At 51.6% G+C, this 19,937-nt stretch overlaps 1 pseudogene; it reads right to left on the bottom strand.

Annotated features, from left to right (window-relative positions):
• Positions 1-9,204: 9,204 nt before the first annotated feature.
• Positions 9,205-10,407, bottom strand: LOC114901821 (annotated as a pseudogene).
• Between the last annotated feature and the right edge of the window lie 9,530 nt (positions 10,408-19,937).

Raw genomic sequence — 19,937 nt, 5'->3', positions numbered from 1 at the left:
CTCTGGTGGCTGTGCTGGGAGAGCCTGCAAGGGGCACTTCCTCACCTGAGGGCACTTCCTCACCTGGGGCACTTCCTGGTCCTAAGGCACTTGGGGCACTTCCTCACCTGGGACACTTACTCACCTGGAGGCACTTCCTCACCTGGGGCACTTCCTCACCTGGGGCACTTCCTGGTCCTAAGGCACTCGGGGCACTTCCTCACCTGGGACACTTCCTCACCTGGAGGCACTTCCTGGTCCTAAGGCACTTCCTCACCTGGAGGCACTTCCTCACCTGGGGCACTTCCTTACCTGGGGGCACTTCCTGGCCCTAAGACACTTGGGCACTTCCTCGTCTGGGGCACTTCCTCCATCAAGATCACTGCCAAGGCCCCTTAGCCTCCTAGATCTTAGAGCTGTTGCTACCAACAGTCCCTCCTCAACAGGAGGACGTGATGGGTGACACCTGAGGGCGTCAGTTTCCTGCACTCACCCTGCACGGGGAGAGGCCCACGGGGACAAGGCAGCGACTGAGGTTCCAGGGGTGAAACACCAAGCCCTGGAGCACTTGGGACCCCAGTCAGACGTGAGCGTGTGCATGCCTGTGTGAGTGCACGTGTGTGTGTGTGTGTGTGAGTGTGTGTGAAGAGAGCTGCCCACCTCCTGCTCCGGGATCTGCAGGTCCCCCTCCCTGTGGCTTTGCTGTGTGACCTGACACAGGCTCCAGCCGCCTCTGATGTGCGGGTACCCTCAGACACCAGTGGGGTGTCCAGACGTGAGCAAGGCAGGAACTCCACTCTTCTTGGCCAGTGGGAGGCTCCCCAGGTCACCTGTGCACTGGGGCCAGTCCCAGGCCAGACACAGAGCTTTCCTCCCAGCCTCCATCCTGCACCCCGCCAGGTGCCCATCCTGGCCCACCTATCCCCAAGCCAACCTGCACGGGGCCACCCCCAGGACTGTCCTGGCCCATAGCTGCAAGGCCCAGGAAGTGGGCGCCCACCGGGTGGCGTTGGGCAAGGACCCTGTAGCCCTGGCTGCCTTCAGCCGTCTCCTCACCGGCCCCAGGACACAGTCACTTCTGCTGACCCTACAACACGACACGTGGCCGAGCCGCCGAGGGTCCCGCCCCGACTGCCTGTGCTTCCCAAAAAGGGAAGGGACGGGGCAGCCACCTGCAGCCTCCCGCTTGCTCCCTTGGCTCCCACCCTGACTCAGCCGAGCCTCAGTCATCTCACCTGTAAACTGGGCGTTGAGAACGGGACCCGCCCACCCGGAAGTGCGCTTGAGGTTAGATGAGCGAACGTGTGTAAACCACTTAGGAGAGAGCTCGGCAGGCACCACTACTGCCGTACCAGCGTCTCTGCTGTCATTATTGTCATTAGCCGTCACTCAGGAAGAAGCCTGCAGAGACTGGGTGGAGTGTGGCGGTGGCCGTGGCATCAGGGGACACGGGATGGAGCCTTCGGAACAGCAGAGAGCCGAGGGTGTTACCTGCAGCGGGAGTGGGACCCCAGAAAGTAGCAAGGCAGGAGGACCTCTGGAAGGAGATGCAGTCCAGGGTGGGAGCCCACAGGGGCCACGGTGAGGGTGCCTCCAGGGCCCCCAGCTCCTCCTCTCCCGAGCTGTGCCACCGTGAGCAGGCCCCGAACTTCTCTGAGTCCTGGTGTCCCCGAGAAGGCCTGGCCATCACAGCTCTGCCCCCCAGCTGCCCGGGCGTCAGGGAGGCCTCTGGTCCCTCCAAGCTCAGTGCCGGCAGGATGCACAGCCTGCCCACACGAGGCCACCCCAAGCTGTGATTTGAGAGCAACTAGCGGCCCGCTGGGCCCTTCATCCCCTTCATCCTCTCTATGTTTTTTTTTTTTTTTGCTGTACGCGGGCCTCTCACTGTTGTGGCCTCTCCTGTTGCAGAGCACAGGCTCCAGACGCGCAGGCTCAGTGGCCATGGCTCACGGGCCCAGCCGCTCCGTGGCACGTGGGATCTTCCTGGACCGGGGCACAAACCCGTGTCCCCTGCATTGGCAGGCAGACTCTCAACCACTGCGCCACCAGGGAAGCCCATCCTCTCTATCTTTAAAATCCCACCATTATAGCTTTATTCCTTTAGACCCACCTGAACAATTTGTCAGGTTGCCTAAACTTCCCTAAATGCATCCAACATTGAACCCAGCACAGCCCCCCAAGCCCCTGGCCTCCCACCTGCCCCTGGTCCCTTACCCTGCTTGGACGCACCATCACCCACCCTGTGGTCCAGCTGGAAGCTCTTTCCCCGACGCTTCCTTCCCCCAATCCATCCAGCTCAGCCAGTCTCACCCCCAACTGGACCCAGGGTGTCCCCTCTCATCAGAGACCCCCAAGAAACCTTTTCCTGTTGGCTTAGCCCACACAAAACTGGCATTTGTCCCAAGCCCAGAAAAAGCAGAGAAGACTATGTGGGTTTCCCACTCACACCGTCCCGAGTTCCCAGCTGTCAGGTTACCGGGCAAGCAGAGGGTCGGGCTCCAGCCTGTACGTCCACCCTCCTGGCAACACCCAACCCCCAGAACCCTCCAGGCTGGTAATCTTGGGTGGGGCTCGCGGTGTTAGCCCTCTGCCCACCAACACACCTTCTCTCTTCTCCCTCTCAACCTCGAGACTCAGAAACCCTTTCTCAACCAAACCTCGTCCACATTAAGTGGCACCCTGCTCCTAGGAGTGCCCTGGGAAAAACACCACACTTACCACCTCGACTTCTGTTTACATGTCTCCCTCCACGGCCCTTCTAGTCCTATGACTCAGAGGTCAGGGCCGAGGTTTCCATATCCCAGTTCGTACAGCCTAGCAGCCCTTGCTTGATATTTACTTGATGAATCAGGGGGAATATGAGCTGGAGCTCATCCATACTAGCATGTAAATGACTGATATCTGTCCTTTCCTGAGAACCATTCCTGATATGGGAGAGGAGGGGGAAAACCCCAGCGTTCCGTGTGAGCGGCGAGCAGGGAGCAGCCCCACCCAGAGAGGGACGGCGAGGCCAGCTTCATTCTGGCACCCCAAGCAGCTCAGTCAGTGCAGGGGATTATGTACACTTCCGGAGTGGCTGGGGAAGCTGGGCAGCTTGAGAAGTCAGACTGTCTAAGTACAGAAGCCCAGATGTGTCGGGGAGATTCTCACTGCTGCTTGGACCGGCCTCCCGGGACAGTGGCACCCGGTGATCCTGGCAATTCACGCAGACTAATTCACAAAGAGCAGTGAACTTACAGGACTATCTTCTTAAACCGTTCTGATTGCTGTAAGCATGAAAGTACAACTCAGAGGCTGAGCCTGTGCTGCTCTCCCCGGAAGGATGGGGACCCGCCTGGGAGGTCACAGCCTCGATCCCTCCTGTGGAGACAGGACAGGAAGAAATCAGCCTGTCCCCCTCCTCACGCTGGGCAGACCTCAAGCCCTGGGCTCCAGACGGTTTGTTTCCTTGCTGTCCAGTCCTGTCCACCTGGAGGCAGGGCCTGTGCCCAGAGCTCACCAGCCAGCGCCCCCCCCCCCCCCCCCCCCCCCAGCCCCCGCCAACCCCGGCTCAGGCTCTGCTGCCCAAAGGCCAATCCAGGAGGCGCCCTGCTCCTTCCTCGCTTCACAGCTCTGGGCACGAGGCTCTTTCTGGTCATCTTCCCTCTGTCCTTGCAGCACCATCTTCCCTCCTGCCGGTCCCCGCTCCCCAGGCATCTGTCTCCACCTCCTCACAGACCCCACCACAGCATCCGTGTGCCCTGCCTCCCCGCCCTAAGAGGCCTTCCCCCAAATAGTCACGGTGCTCCCGGGAGCCCAGTGTTCTAGAGTCTGGGGGACTGCATGGAGACGGCGGTAAGAGCATTGTTCTTGGAAGCTGGGCTGTCCCTCTGTGAGCTGGAATTCTACAACCGCGGGATGCCAGAAGGACAGACGGATACAGATGACACGTCGTTGAACAGGACAGTCAGATGCCGTGAGGCCGTCTGCGAGGTGTGGCTGTCACTTGGCAAAATCATACTTTGTTTACCTCTATTCACGTAATAAAGTTCATCAAAATGCACTAAACTGTAGACAACTGTGCTACTTAAAATTGTTTCTAATAAACCAGAATTACAATAGATCTGAATGTTGCATAGTATTCAATTTGGTCAAGTCCAGTGAAACTTCTGATGAGGGGGAAAGAGAAGGAGGCTATGGAAGGTGCAAAAGAGGCTAATAAAGCAGAGATGTCACAATGGTCGAAATGGGGGAAGCCACAGACACTGGAATGTATTTTTCTCAAAGCCAGGTTAGGAAAGGACTCTAACGCAGGCACACACGTGCACACACACACGGGCAGTCTCTTCACACTGCCCCTTGGTGACGGTCCCCTGACATGAAAACACTACTTGGCACATTTAACCCCTCCCCAGTTATGGGGAAATAAGTCCCTGGAAGTTAAAATTCACACAGCAGATAAATGAACCTCTGCCAATTATCTTATTCACTTAACAAGACAAGCTCTCTCTTTTACGGAAATGGCCGTCTATGGATGAGCCATAATGATCTGTGTGGCTTTCTTGGAGGGATGGGGAGAATAATACAGTCCCTGGGTGATCTCAGGGAACGCCCTGGGTCTGGGTGATGTCCCGAGGCGTTTGAAATGGGAGAGCCCTCGGGAAGACAAGAGGTGTGCTTAGGGGTAGGGCTGCTGAGATGGGAGGGGTAAAAACAGGGCCCCCCCCCAGGGCTTCCCTGGTGGCGCAGTGGTTGGGAGTCTGCCTGCCAATGCAGGGGACACGGGTTCGAGCCCCGGTCTGGGAGGATCCCACATGCCGCAGAGCAACTGGGCCCGTGAGCCACAACTACTGAGCCTGCGCGTCTGGAGCCTGTGCTCCATAACAAGAGAAGCCGCCATAGTGAGAGGCCCATGCACCGCGATGAAGAGTGGCCCCCGTTTGCCAGAACTAGAGAAAGCCCTCGCACAGAAACGAAGACGCAACACAGCAAAAATAAATTAATTAATTAATAAACTCCTACCCCCAACATCTAAAAAAAAAAACAAACAGCACAGCCCATCCCGTCAGGTCCCTCCCAGTGAGTCGCTGTCCTTTCAGTTCCACCAGAACTGCCCTCCTACAGGGACGGCATTGTTCAGCCCTAGAGCACGGCTCTCCCACCAGTCAGCGGCACCTTCCTGAGGCCAGCGAGGCTGGTGGCCAGCTCTGGGTGTGAGACGCAGAGGCTGTGATAGGAGCCGGGGCTACTGGCTGGCCACCCAGCCCGGCCAGCCCGCACCCCCGTCCCTGAGGTCAACGTCACCAGAGCTCTGCCAGGCATGGCTGAGGCCCCGAGAGCCCCACACCCTTAATAGCAGGAAGGATGTTTGCTGTGTGCTCAAGGCCCAGTGCAATTACTCCCATTGAGATGCCAGTGTTTACATGCTGCGTGGTGCTGTGACTCAGTGGGTATTCACTGCCTGGCTCACCTCCAGGGGAAGAATGTTTGTGTTTAGAAAGTGCCCGTGATTCCCCTTTTTGAAGGTGGATGAGTGGAAATCATCGGTTGTATTGGAAGCTAAGCCGGCCACGTAGGGAACCCTCGGCTTTGACTAAACGTGGTGGCCGCCCTCCTTCCAAGCCAGGACCAGACATGCTGCACTGCTCTGGCCGTGTCACCCCACCCTCTGCTCTGCGCTGTGCAATTCTGACCACTCGTGTCACACTGACCACACTCTGTCCCTCTTCTCTCAAGAGACCGTCTGCAATGAAAGGAGAAGAACTGGGCCCGGAGTCGGGGTCCTCACCCTGTGTGACCAGGCATCCCCGCCCCTCCGCCCGTGTCTGTGCAGAGTCCCCAGGATGCCCAGAGGAGGCCAGCTGTATGCAGATGCGTGAGGGCCGCCAGCAAGGCTAGGTGTGGGCTGGTCCACGGCGGCCCTAGGTGCCATCAGCTGTGGGATGACTACGCACCTGACTCCCTCTCTCTCTTCCTCTCCCTCCTGGAACACGTTTGACCACGTCTGGAAAGGTTTGAATCCCATCTCTAAACCCTCCACACAGCTACATCCCCACGGCAGGTTCCCGTCCCCGTGGTTGCCGAGGGCAGTGGGCACCACACCTGGGGCCTGAGCAGTAGAGATGCAGGGCCGAGCTCCCCGCAAGACTCTGGGCAGAATTTCCTCACCTCTTGCAGCTCCTGGGGTGCCGCCAGCCCGTGCCTTCCCGGAGCTCCACCCTGGTGTCACACGGCCTTCTCCTCTCCCTACAAGGCGTCATCCTAACCTCCTGATGACATCTGCAAACACCCTATTTCCAAACAAGGTCACATTCACGGGAACCGGGGGTTAGGACATCAACATAGCTTTGGGAGGACACAGCTCAACTCACTACACCGAGGAATGACTCCGGGGGCACCTGGGTTCCCACCCTGCAGCCCCATCACGGGAAACGGCAGCTCTGGGAGAGGGACAAGTGGTCCCCTTGCTTCGCTCCAAGCAGGAGGAAGCAGCGGTGACAGCAGCTTGTCCAGGGGCTCGGTTTCCTCATTTGTCCCCCATGTGTTTTCCCCTGTAAACGACAGAGGGATGATGAGAAGCAAACGAAGTAATTCTGGAAAAGGAAGCACAAAACTCCAGGTCAGTAACTTGTGAGGGGCCGGTCGGAGGGACCCGGCAGGTGTCCTTGCAGCTGTGGCCAGATGTGGACGTGGGGAGGAGAGTGGGAGAGGCCGTGTCCCACTGCCCCCCGCCCAGGGCTCCCCACCCAAAGGTCCAACACTTCTCGGACAGGGTTCCAGCACATTCCATGGCCCGGAGGCTGGTCTTACTGAAAAGAAAATATACCCTGACTGACAACCTGAGTTTTGTGTGTACAGCTTCTTACAGGGGAAGTCATGCCATCCCTGGCCTGACAGTTCCCGAGTGGGCATGCAGCGTGGCGTCCGATGCCCGCGTGGGCCTGCAGGGGGACGTACACCTCCCAGCACAGGGCCTGGGCCCAGGGCTATTAAGGGTCCCTGAGTACCACCCGCTGGCTCGAGCAGGGCAGATGGAGGCAAAGGAAATGGGTGAGAAGAGTCTGGCCTCTTCACTGGCCACGGTTCTTCGTGTGCACATCTAGAAATGTGCTAGTTACGCAGCCAAGTCCTAAAGCGGAAGGATCCTGTTCTCAAATTAAAGTAACTCTTCCACGACTAAGGACCCTCATCAGGCCGGTCAGACACGCTGGATGGAAGGCCACGGGGGCATCTGGCGCCTCTGAAACAAACCGTCAGCAAGATGCGGGCCCTTCGGCCGGCACACCCTGCGGGCGCACCCGAGGAAAAAAGTTGGAGGCTGCTGCACAGAGGTGGGAGGTCCAGCCCAGGGCCAAATAGGGGGCCAGGGGGCCAAATAGGGGGCTGAACCTCGACCCTCTCCGTCCCCGTCGGAGCAGCGAGGGGGGCTCAGTGATGGTGAAAATGTCCCGGCTCTGAGACGTGCGTGGGTCTGTGGTCTCCACCAGAGAGAAGCGCAGGGGTCAGCCCTCGGCCCCTCGTCCAGGCGGAGGTCTCGGACCACACACGTGGAGTCTTCCTTACATGGCACCGTGAACGGGGAGGTGGCACCTGCGTGCCGGGGACTGTGGGCTATACAATCACACTGGAAGCAAGTGTTTATTCCAGTAACACCTGCCACTGGCCTGCAGTGCGGATAAGACTAGTGTGACATGCTGCAGGTAAATGCAGTCACGTGTCACCTGTCGCCCTAGACCCTGTCCACACACAGGCCCTGCCGCCCCAGGCTGCAGGCGGAGCCCATCTGCCCCCTCCCCTGGCCTTCCAGCTGGAACCCCCATGCGGGCCTGAAACCCTCTGCAGCTCCCACCAACAGCTGGCTGCTGAGAAAGGTCAGAGGGGAACATACAGGGGAAAGAGCCGGGAAGCTGGGTGCAGCCCTGGGGGGAAGAGGGGAGGAGACGGGCGGACTCAGCCTGGCATCACGGTGGGCACCCAGAGGGCCCTCTGGCTAGCCGCTCTCCTCCCCTACTCAGCCAGCTCTGATTGCTTACTTTTTTAAAAAAGAAGTGCTTTAATATTTTAACTAGCTAAAGGTCTTTAAAAGATACATTTGTTGATAGTGGTACATCCACGTAACATAATACCAGGGAATAACCAAAACCTGTCATTTTACATGAAATCTGAAGGGGAGGATTGCAGGACCATGTACATTGTAGATTTTGTTACTTATGCTAAATACTATTTTATTGATATATAAATATACAATTAAATGTTATATATATATATACATATACATACATGTGTATGTACATGCACGTGTGGTAAGTTTCCACTTTTATGCCCCGTACTTTTTTTTTTTTTGAAGAAAATAGATTTACTAGTTAACTTATAAAGAGATTAAAGAGTTGAAACCAAGTATTAAAAAGAAATTTGTGCCTTTATTAGAATGGTGTTAGGCTTTCCATATACCAAGTTGGGTAATGAAATTATTCATTTTTTAATAAGAAATGATGCTACAGAACTGCAATACTGGTCAAACAGTCTTGTCTTTACTTTTCCTTTAAAGCGAGAAACAGAATGCGAGTGATCAGAAAGCACTAGCAGCCATCAGTTAATCCAAGATACTAGCTTCTTAGTTCCCAAGGCACTTGCAGAGAAAACCATTGTGGGGCACAGGGTATGGGAGCACTTCCAATAACTGGAGTCCCATGAGTGTGTGTGCATGCCAAATCTCATAGGCTACTTTTTGTATTTATCCTTTACTGGTCACTTTTCTCCCCACAAATACTAGTTTTTCTTTGACTTTTTTTCCTCATAGTATAAAAAGTATGAAATATAAACAAGCTCTTGCATTGCACACTTCAGAGTGTACAATTCAAGCATTACAGAGCTATCGGCATACCGATAAATCCCATCAAATCTTGGCTAATTCAATAACATACAAAATACCAGGGCACAGAAAGAACTAAAACCCACTTCTTTTTGATACACATAAGATTCAAATATTCAATCTAAAGAAAAACACTTAATCATTTTGGCTCTCCTCTACATTCGCATGTCGATATGCTTATTAAAATATTCCTGTCTAATTATGTTTCGTCTTATTATTTCAAGTTAGGTTTACAACCTCAAAACCAGCCATCCAGACAAAACAGGGAATCAGAAAGATGATTTCTTCCCCACCTCCCTAACCCCAATAACTATGAAGCCAATTCTACGACATGGCTCCAAACACTGGATTGTGATGACAAATGCTAGGTCTAATTTCTTCCTAATCCTTTTTGGTGTGGCATACTTGGTAGAACTCAGGTGTGGAAGCCAGCATGGATCCTCCAAACCAAACTGCATATCGCTGCATGTGGTGTGTAATGACTTGTACGTCAATAGGTTTTGGCTTCAATCTACCACCACTCAATTCCTCGCTTAATTTCAGCCTGGCATCTACAGTTCTTTTCAAATCTCTTTGCAAGCGACGTCCGAAGTCCCTGAACACCGCTGAACCTCCAGAGAGGACAATATTCTTGTAGAGAGGACGTCTGACATCAATAGGATAATTCTGAATTACTTCATCTACAGCTTCTGAGATAGGCTGAGTAAAGTCTGGATTAGCAAACTCTGGATGAAAAGAAATTTCAGGTCCCAAGAATCTCTCATATCCAACATCAATGGAAAATTCTCTCTTGGAGATAGCATTGATTCCAGTATACTTTTTAATCCACTTTGATCCATCTGTATCATACTTAAATTCTCTTACTAAATCTGGGCAGACATAACTATAGCGCTTCTTTACTGCCTTAGCAGTTTCCAAGGATTGCTCTGAAGGAATTCCTACTTCTCGATCTCTCAGCAATGGCTGAATAAAATAGGCTAGATCTCGTCCTGCGATTGGAATGTGCTTAATATAGCTGCCAATCACATACCCTTCAGCCACAGGGATGACATGAGTGACACCGTCTCCACTGTCTATTACCGTACCGGTCAACGTCCGTTCTCCTACTTGTCTGGAGGTCCCGGATGCAGCTATGGCAAGAACAGCCTATACAGCAATGTACTAGCCTGGAACACCGAAGGACTCAAACATTATTTCACAGTATCCTCCCTGTTTTCTGGAGCACTCAGTGGAGGTTCAGTCAAAAGAAGATAATGGCCTTCAGGCTCCGCCCTTAAATATTTCAAGATCACTTGCTCCGTAAACCTTTCCATCAAGTCCCAATCTTCAACGATACCATGGAGGATTGGCCGCTTTGTTGCATATGTAGGTTGTTCTATTGCCTCATCACCAATGAAGAAGTCTAGGTCATCAACACCTTTCATCACCCTCCTCTGAGCTCGATCACCCACTTCTGCTGACTCCTTAATAGCGATACAGGAAGGGATGATAACCTGTGGTTCCCTATTTCCGGCATATCCTAGTTTTGTACACCCCGTGCCACGGTCCACCCCACGGGCCGCCAGCCGTCCGGCCATCTTCCTCCTTGCCTGCGGCTGCCACCGTCTGCTCCGTGCCAGTTGGGGCCAGGGATGGGTGGCGAGAGGTAGAGGCTACCTGACCAGCCTCGGCCGGGCTGCCCTCTCCGTCGGGGCGGGGAGCCGGGAAGACAAAGCAGTAGTGAGAGAGCAGCAGCCTCCGTCAGCGGCTACCACGTCCTCAAGCCTGGCAGGCAGTCCCTGTGCTGCCCCCCGCGGCCTCCTCCCCCCTCTCTCCCCCCTCCTCACTCCTGTCCCCGCCCTACAACTTCTTCCCCTCCCGCCGCCTTTCCCCGGGAAGCCAAGGTGGCCTTCAATGGCGACGACCCGGCCAGGCCAGCTATCCCCTGTACTTCTGCAGGGGCCTTGGTTCTTTACTATGAGAAGGTACTTCTTTGGTATCTTGTCATCAATAAAACGAATTTTGTGCCTCCCCAAATTACATCGATATTATTTCTTATACATTATCTGAAAAAGAAAACCCCATGAGTGGCTGGTATAAGAGGAGCCTGAAAAGCTCACAGACTTGGAGTGGAAATTGGGAAGACCTGTGTGTAGAAAACGTCCGTGGCTTTCCCCCCAGCAATCCTATCCCTCAACTGATATCCTAGAAAAATTATCAATGTGCACAAAAGTTGTTGGCAAAAATGTTCTTACCAGCACTGTCTGGGAATCTACATTTTCCTTTAGAGAAGGATGGACCCACAAAGGTTGGTGTCCTCGTCCCAGGGATCCCACTCCAGCAGGAACCAAAAGAGGAATAACTAGAACTTCCTGACCCAAAATGCGCACCTATTAAAACCACAGTGCTGAGGGGAGAAAGCAGGGAGAAGAGATCTGGGCAGGAACAGAATGATACTGCTTACATAGAAGTTTTTTAAAAACACGCAAAACACTACTGCCCATTATTTATAAATACGTTTGTACATAGTAAAATTATAAAGGCAGCCATAGGAATGACAAACCCAAATTCAGAATTTGTTCTCTGCTCAGAAAGGGATACCTTGGTACTTCCATTGTATCTGCAAAATTCACCTTCTTTGGCTGGGAAGGATGCCCTTTCTATTTTAGTTGTATTGTCATGTCTGAAGTACTCTCTTCTTTTAAAAGTCCTTTCAAGACACAGGGCTTATTTCAGTGATCACTTTGCAACATATATAAATGTCGAATCATTACGCTGAACTTAATGTAATGCTGCATGTATGTCAGTTATACTTCAATTTTTTTAAAAAAGGAACACCATTGACGAATTCATCCGGGGAGGGCCCGGGGCTAGCGTGCGCTGGGATGGAGTTGATACAGATGATGAAAGGTTTGGGTACAGACAGAGGTGATGGTCACACAATACTGTGACGTATTCAATGCTGCTGAGCTGTGCACTGCAAATGGTGTAGGTGATAAACACTGTGTGTGGACATTTTTCCATCATAAACAAAGGAGAAGCAGCTGTGCACTTAGGGATGCAAAGTCAGACGCACTCCCCGGTCTTAAGATTCAAAAAACAAAGTCCTAAAGGCCCCACACTCTTCTGGAAGCTGAGACGGAGCATGGAAGCCTCTGCCTGCAGTGACAACCGGTAGACACAGGACCTCGAAGGCGTCCGCCCTGCCCAGCCCTGCGGCGTCGGCTCTCTGAGGACACACATCTGGTCGCATCCAGAAACACACTGCCCATCACCAGCCCTGGGAAGGACTCCAGGCAGTGGTGAGCCCTCCCCATGTGGTCCTGGGTGGAGGTGACACTGGCCGGCTGCGCCATCAATGTCACCGGTGTGTGCCTCCCTCCCCACCCGGAAAGAGAAGCCTCTGGGACAGTCAGGCCACAAAGGGAGAAAGAGGCGGCTGGTGTGTGGGGTCGAGGGGCTCCTCCCTGAGCTGGAACCAGGAGCCAGGCTGGAAATCAGACGGGCAGAGGGATAAATAGGCAGGTCGCATGGGGAGCTTCCGCACAGTGGCCTGAGAGCTGCCACCTAAGGGGCTGCCCCATCAGACCGTCCTCTTGGAGCCCAGACGCTGGCACATCCCCATCAGGGCCCAGCTGCACACGTCTCCAGCTGCCCGCTACCAAGCCCTACCTTTAAGTAACCATGGGAATATTAATGCACTAACCCTCAAGAGAACTCAGCAAGGTAGGTGTTAACACTTCCCCACTTTACAGATGAGGAAACCAAGGTCCCCCTCTAGTCTGTGGGGCTCGGGGATGTGAACCCTGACAGCTGCGTTGCAGAACCCACATGTTTGACCACAGCCAATGCTGGCTGTCCATAAAAATGTATGGAAATGTATGGAGCAAATCGTGGGCCGAGGCACCATTTCTCCCAAGTTCCCCATTTCTACAAAGATCAGCCTGAGAGAGGGACACACATTAGTTCTCTTCTCCCGTCACTTCCATTCTAACATGTATGTAATTCATGGGCAGTTAGCATGCAGCCTCCCAGCAAGGCCACAGGAGAAGCCCTTAGATGCTGGAAGAGGGAGGGGGAGGGAGGGTTCAAAGGCAAGGAGGATCGCCCGGCGCCCGGGAACCATCCATGCGCTCAGGAGACGGAGGGTGTTCGTGGGAGGACGATGAAGGGCCTGATGGTCGCAGAGGGTCGGAGGGAAGAGGCAGCAGGTGACAGGGATCCCGGGACAATGGAAAGGACCGCAGCCCTACCCCGAAGGAGGCACTTGGTGGATACTTGTTGAACAAAGGACTGTGTTTGGAAGCTTATATCCAAGATCTGAGCACTCTCGGCATGAGAAGAGCACTAAGCTAGCAACCAGAAAACTCAGCCCCTCGTGCCGGTGGGACAGTAACCAGTCCAGTCTCCGGGCCTCTCCGCATCCGGGGTGCGGTGGAGTGTGGGGCTCATGAGGGCCCCTCTGACCCTGATGCTCGGCCTTCCTGTGAGTCACTCCAGCCCCAGTGGTTCGTCAGCGGGGCTCCCGGGGAAGCCAGAGAACAATCAGAGGCGAAGGGAGAGACCAGGGCCTGCGGGGTCCGCGCCTGGAGGAGAAGGCCCTGTGACACCCAGCAAAGGGTGACTCAGGCAGTGTTTTTCCAGTGTGGCAGCCGGAAACATCCCCGGCCACGCAGCACCTGTATCGAACGGTGTTTGCACTGTGTGGCAGGGTTCAGGTCTTGCCCCTTGTCATGAAAACAAGGAAAATTCCAGGTCAAGTCCAGTCCTGCCTGCAGAGAAGAATCAGGGCTCTCTGGTTCATTTGGTTTGAGTCACCACCGGCATCCTCCAAGAGGTCATGATTCATGGCCACGTTATTTAGGGAAAGAGTCGCAAAGCCATCAAAATGCGCCTTCCTCTGGTCCGCCTCCAGCCCCTGCCTGGCCGTCGCTGGAGCCTTTGTTTCACGGTAATGACACAGCCAAACCTCGGTTATTTGGACGGGACAAATGGGGTCTCCTATAGCCAGAATACTGCCGCATTCAATTTGTAGGGCTAAGAGGTAACTCATCACCAGTTCCAGGTGCCTGGGGCTCCTCACAGAGTGGGTTCCAGCTCTGAGCCCCGGCAGGACCGCAAAATGGTTTTCTCTGTGTCCCCTGCAAGGCCCGGTCAGACCCTCAGGGCCCCTGAGTCAGGACGGACAGGCTCGGCAGCGAACGCCCCGTCCTTAACCCTGAGCAAACCCACCCACCCTCCTCCACCCCTATGACAAAGGCTTTATTATTATTGTCTTTCCTTATAACCAGGAGAGTTCAAGCTCGTCCTGATTCTTCCAAAGTCAGACTGCCACCAACTTCCAAAAGAAATGACATTTGAATGAATGTATTTGGGGGAAAACCCAAGAGAAAGAATCCTGAAGGACCGCTTTTGTCTGCTTAAGGGACCGGATGAATAGAAAATCTTCTAACTATGTGGCTATCAGACCAAATAAAAGTGAAATAGTCACCGTAAGGGAGCTTCCATTTTATTCTGAGAAGCTTTTTTTTTTTTGAACCCATCATTTTATACCCAAATGGGACAGAACCTGGTTCCATTCATTAAATACTAGGACAACTTGTACTTTTACAGCTAAATATTAGCACCTAGAAGCTGACACACTGAGGTGGTGTCGTTTTATATCAAAAGTTCAGTTCCTTCTTAGAAATAAAGAAAAAAATGAATAGACTCAACATACAAATATAAAATGTCTATCAAATAAACATCTAAAAATTAAATGTCTTGAGAAAATGCTTGCAACACAGGTAATAAAGGAAGGTGAATACTCACTAAAAGAAAATCGATGGAAATAACAACTAAGATGATAGAAAATTAGGACAGGAAAGAGAATTGACCAAAAAAAAAGGAAAAAAGAAATACAAGTGGCTAATAAAAGTTAACTTTCTTAGTTTAAAAGAAATGCCATTAAGACAGAAAGGCAGTGTTTGCCTGACGGACCCAAGGCCTGTGCCCATAGCACTATGGGTGCCCAGGAACAAAGTTCCCGTAAACTTTCTGCAAAATAATTTGATGGCATTCGCCAAAGACCTTTGAAAACATTTATGTACTTTGGTCCAACAGTTCCACTTCTAGAAATCTATCCCAAGTGTTCAACTAAAAAAATGCTAATAAAAACATAATATTCTGTTGACAAAGATGGGTATCAAAAACTTGTTTGTAAATAGAGAAAAATTTAAACCAGAGAAGCAAATCCAAGACATAGAATATTATTCAGCCATTACAAAATCCTGTTGACAAGGCTCTCTTAATGACCTATATGGGCAAAGAATCTAAAAAAGAGTGGATGTATGTATATGTATCACTGATTCACTTTGCTGAACACCTAAAACTAACACAACATTGTAACTCAACTATACTCCAATAAAAATTTTTAAAAAAAGAATCTCTAAGAGTATAGGGAATTCGGTGGATAACACCTGAAGTAAAAAAAAGGAAGAATACTATGTTTTAATAGGCTATACACGTAGCCACTTTAAAATATATCTGAGCGGAAAACCGGAAAGAAACATGGGTGATCAGAGTGGTTGTTACTGTGTCTTTGAGTTTTTTCCTTTGTCTCATTTTAAAAATTTCATTACGTTTTCAAAATATTCTATAATCCACACACAGTATTTTTACAATAATTAACATTCTTTTTGGAAGCTCTGCTATTAAGCATTAACCCTCAGTCTCCTAGGCGCTGGTGTTGGGTAGCACCCCGAGAGGAGTGGGTGGTCCTCCAGACTTGGCATCAGGGACACCCCAGAGACACAGGAAGACCCCCAGTCCAGCTCTGCCCTCCATGCCCGGCTGCACCTGCCCACCCCTGGCCCTCTCGCCCTCTGGAAGCACGGGAGGCACTAATCCATTTGCACCTCTCCCTCTACCGGACTCTGTGAGGGTGCAGGTGTGACCTGTGGCTGAGCATCCAGCCCCTCGCGTGGTCCCTGGAATGTAGCAAACACTCAGTGGGCAGGTGCTGAATGGACGCACCGCATGTCGCAGACATGAGATGATTTCCCGTTGACTGAACGTAAGCGAGACCGTGAGGACAAGAAGGGAGCTGGCAGGGGACTGTGGCTCTCAGGGCTCGCTGCCACACGCCCAGCGACTGGACAGCACTTCCAGCAGCAACCTCGTGGGTAGGGGGGACACCTCCCTCTTTAGCCCACACGCTGGCTTCTGGGGCGGTGGCCTGCCCCTCATCCCACCACAGGATCTGCTTCATTCCAGCAAGGAAGTGAGAAACAGAGTAAACTCCCAAAATGTCTGGGTCCCCACCTCCCCGGGGCAATGAAACCTCTGGCGTCCCCTCCTGCCCGGCCCTCAGGCTGCTCCACAGGCTGGTTTAGAAAGATGCTCTTAGGGCAGGAGCGAGGTCCTGGGACCCCGGCAGCTGGGAGCGCCAGTGCCCAGACCCAGACACCCACTACTGCCTTACATGACAAGCTCTTCACAGAGGGCCCATTCCCCTCACCATGAAAAGAAATTTAGACACACAGTCTGATAATAATATTTTGAATCGAGTCTATTCTAGTAAAACCAATAATATTTTGAATCGAGTCTATTCTAGTAAAACCAAGACCATGATTATTAAATTTGTATCCCCCATAAAATTTAGAAAGCAAGAAATAAAAAAGCAAGTTCATTTCCTTGGTTGTTAGATCGAGGAAAGGTACAAGCAACAGGCAGGTTTTTTTCTGTAAATAGTTAAATTCACAAAAATCTTGTCACTCTCCACAGAAATAAGGTAAGACTAGATTATTTTCACCTTGTTGCCATCCCAGAAGGTGCATTTTTCTCAGCAGCGTCAAGTACGACCCTGTACACTGCAGTCTGGTGTTTTGGTGGCTAAGGGGCAGCCAAGTGAAGGTTTTTGTTTAAGAGGAAGTAACTCGGATAATGTCTTAAATCAGAGTATGTAGCTCCACTGATTTTTTTTCACTGTCATAAAATGGACTTGCATTGTTGTCACATAATAAACAAGGGTTCAGGGGCCTGACACTAAGCTCACTTTTACATCACCATCTAATTCCTTATCCTGGGTGATAGTCAAACAATGCCCGGTCCCCAACCCCGCTGGATCCCACACACCCTTTGTTTAAATACCATCCGGGTCCAAAGCCAAAAGTCAGGAAATGCCAAGTCGGGCGGATTCTGGGTAAGTCCGAGCCTCTAAAAGGAGGATCAGAGACAGCACAGTGCAGAGTGGAAGCGACACCCACTCTACCTGCGAGTTTCCTGAACTTCCTGGTTTGAGTGAGTTCCCAAAAATATCACTGGCACGTACTGCTAAGCGCTGAGAAAAGCCGGCTCGTGAAAGATGAGGGAACGTCCATATTTCCTCCCTTTGATACTTCCTGAATACGTCTTAGGATTCTCAGGAAAATCGTTCTGCAGATGCTCTGAGGAACGTGATCTGATTACTTCCGTGCTTTAAGAACAATTTCCGGGTGACTTTATGTAAATAAAAGCAGGTAATGCTGCTCTGGTAAAGGAAGAATAACACCAACGAGCAGGTGTGATCTTACTCATCCCACTTGAACTAGCTGCTCCTATGAGAAGGCAAGAAAAAAAAACGAAAAAAAACCACGAGATACTCTCCTGCCCTCCGGAATTTGCCAGTAACTAGAACCCAGAATGTTTTTAGGAAAAAGCTAGTCCTATGATACCTGCATAGTCACGGAACACCTACTGTGTGCCCTGAATTGTGCCAGGTGCTGGATGCCACAATGAACTCCCACGGCCCCTGCCCTCCCAGGACCCATCCACAGGAAGGAGAAAGAGAGGGCTGTAGGCACAGCTCAGCCTCATGGGCACAGCCTGCAGGGAGCGGGGGAGGGCCCCATCTTACGCTTCCGCAAGGTCGTAAAAGTACACGCAATTTCATAACAAAACAGCGATATTACTGCCCTCCAAAATGTCAGCTCTATGACGGAAGGGATGTTCATTTTCTACCACTGCATCTCAGAATTTAGGGGGGCATCTGGCATACAGCGGGCTCTTAGCAAATATATGTTGAGTACATAAATACGGTGTCTTGCAAATTATCGGGCTACCTAGGGAATATTTTGAACTATGGGTTTATGCTTATAAAAGGAAAATACCTAAAACATTTCTGGGCTCAAAATAAAAGGGAGGTGGGGAGACAGCCAAAACGGATCACTGTATCCTGAGTGTATCATAACCATTCCGGCATTTCAGTTAGGATGAAGATGCTACACGTACACTGATTCTAGCCTCACAGTGGAAGATTTCTGTGACCATTTTTCCTTATGGAAGAACCCATGCTAGTAACAGATTTAACCATTTAGGTATATTAATTCTGTGTTAACCCATAAAAGAAATTGCTCCAGGTGCCCCGCCCATCACCATTTAATACATCAACAGGTCCATTTCAGTGGCCTGAGGTAATGGCCTTTATGAACACTGGCAGAGTCGTGACCACTTAACCAGTGTCATTAAGCAATACCTGGCTCTTCTTATTAAGGAGATTGGTGGACATTTATTTTTTCCAATGCAACTGACAAAGAAAATATAATATGCATCTTACAGAGTATTTATATGAAAAAAACCACCTCTTCCTGTCATTTTTCGTTGCTGCGTTATATTTGTCTTCTGGAAAGAGAATGAAATATTCCTTTACGTGGATTTGAGACTTAGTGATTCAGTCCCCAGAACCGGGTGCTACCATCGAATGACAGAACTCCTCTAGAAATCGCAGCTGGGGCTGATCTTAGCCAAGCTTCTCCTTTGTGGATGAGAAAAGCAAGACCCCAATAATGGAAGGGGCTTGCCCCGTCTACCCAAAGCCCAGAGATGAGCCCAGCTGGATGGCTGTCTCCATCAGAACCTTGCAAGTCAACTCCACCTGGAATGTGAAGAAGGATCGGACCCAAGCTCTGCCAGGTCAAAGGAGCCCAGTCGAGGACTTTTCCTGAAGCTGGAGTGTCCAGATCAAGAGCTATGCACGTTTTTAAATAATTTTAAACAAATTCAAATTTACACATATTTTTAAATCAAAATCTTAAACCCCGTTGGGCTTTGCTTCAGGCAGGGAGGCTGAGAAAGCCCCACTGGCTTCACCCCCCTTCCTGACACAATCCGCTGAGAGGTGGGTCTTGCCCGTCACAGGTTGCGTAACGTCAGCACGCTCGTGAGCCTGTCTTCTTGTGACTCGGGGGCTGTGGGATGACCCTGAGCACGACTTGGTGTGTGGGACAGGCCTCCGCTGAGGTTCCTGAGTGAGCCTCTGGGCCTGTTCCCAGCCGTGCGCCCGTGGGCTTGTCAAGGGAGGTTTCTGCTGACACTGAGACCTTACTCCTCCTGCGAGATCAGCTGGCCCAGTAATTACTACGTTTCAAGGTGCTTAGACTTTACTACTGTCAGCTCATTATGCTGCCAACAACCCCATGGGGCAGGTTCTATTGTCACCACATTAGTGGATGTTACCGGGCAGAGCCAGGCCGCAGAGCCAGGCCCCAAATCCTGCCGAGGATCAAAGGACCTCAACATCCCATCACCCTGATCACCTGGGGCCCGTGCCCCATGACGGGAGAGCGGGAATGGCCTCTCCCCAGGACGCTGTCCTCAGAGCCCAGGGGATGCACCAAGCGTCCTTTTGGATGTGTCATCCACAAAGTAAAGCTACCTGTTCTTGAAGGTTCTTACAAATGTACAACCACTTTGGAGGGATATATGTATTGCCTCCCATAAAGTAAGTCTTTTTATTTATCCTAAGTCCCCTTCCTCTCAAATGTCTTCTCTTCTGAGAACTCCAAGATTTGGGTAAACACACTCACATCCTCACCTCCTACATTCTTCAGGTATCAGAGGTTTTAGCCTTGATCACCTGCTGTCTCCGACCAGCCCTCCTCCACTGCAGCCCTTCCCACAGTGACGGGGCCAGGCTGAGGCTTTCTGCGTGACGAGCCACGCCGGTCCTTCGTGGTTTGTGTTCCAGTGTCGTTTCACAAATCCCTCTCTACCAGGTACCATAACGGGGATACAGGCGGTTTTTTTTTCAAATTTTGTGGTTTTGCTTTTCACAATGAGACCTTAAATGCCCTGGAAGTTTTTATATTCAAAGCGGGGTAGGTGTCTAATT

Source organism: Monodon monoceros, unplaced genomic scaffold, assembly GCF_005190385.1.
Source record: "Monodon monoceros isolate NGI ecotype Baffin Bay Population unplaced genomic scaffold, NGI_Narwhal_1 Super_Scaffold_2, whole genome shotgun sequence".
Lineage (NCBI taxonomy): Eukaryota > Metazoa > Chordata > Mammalia > Artiodactyla > Monodontidae > Monodon > Monodon monoceros.
The sequence above is the reverse complement of the archived record's forward strand: the minus strand, read 5'-3'. Positions and strand labels throughout refer to the sequence as shown.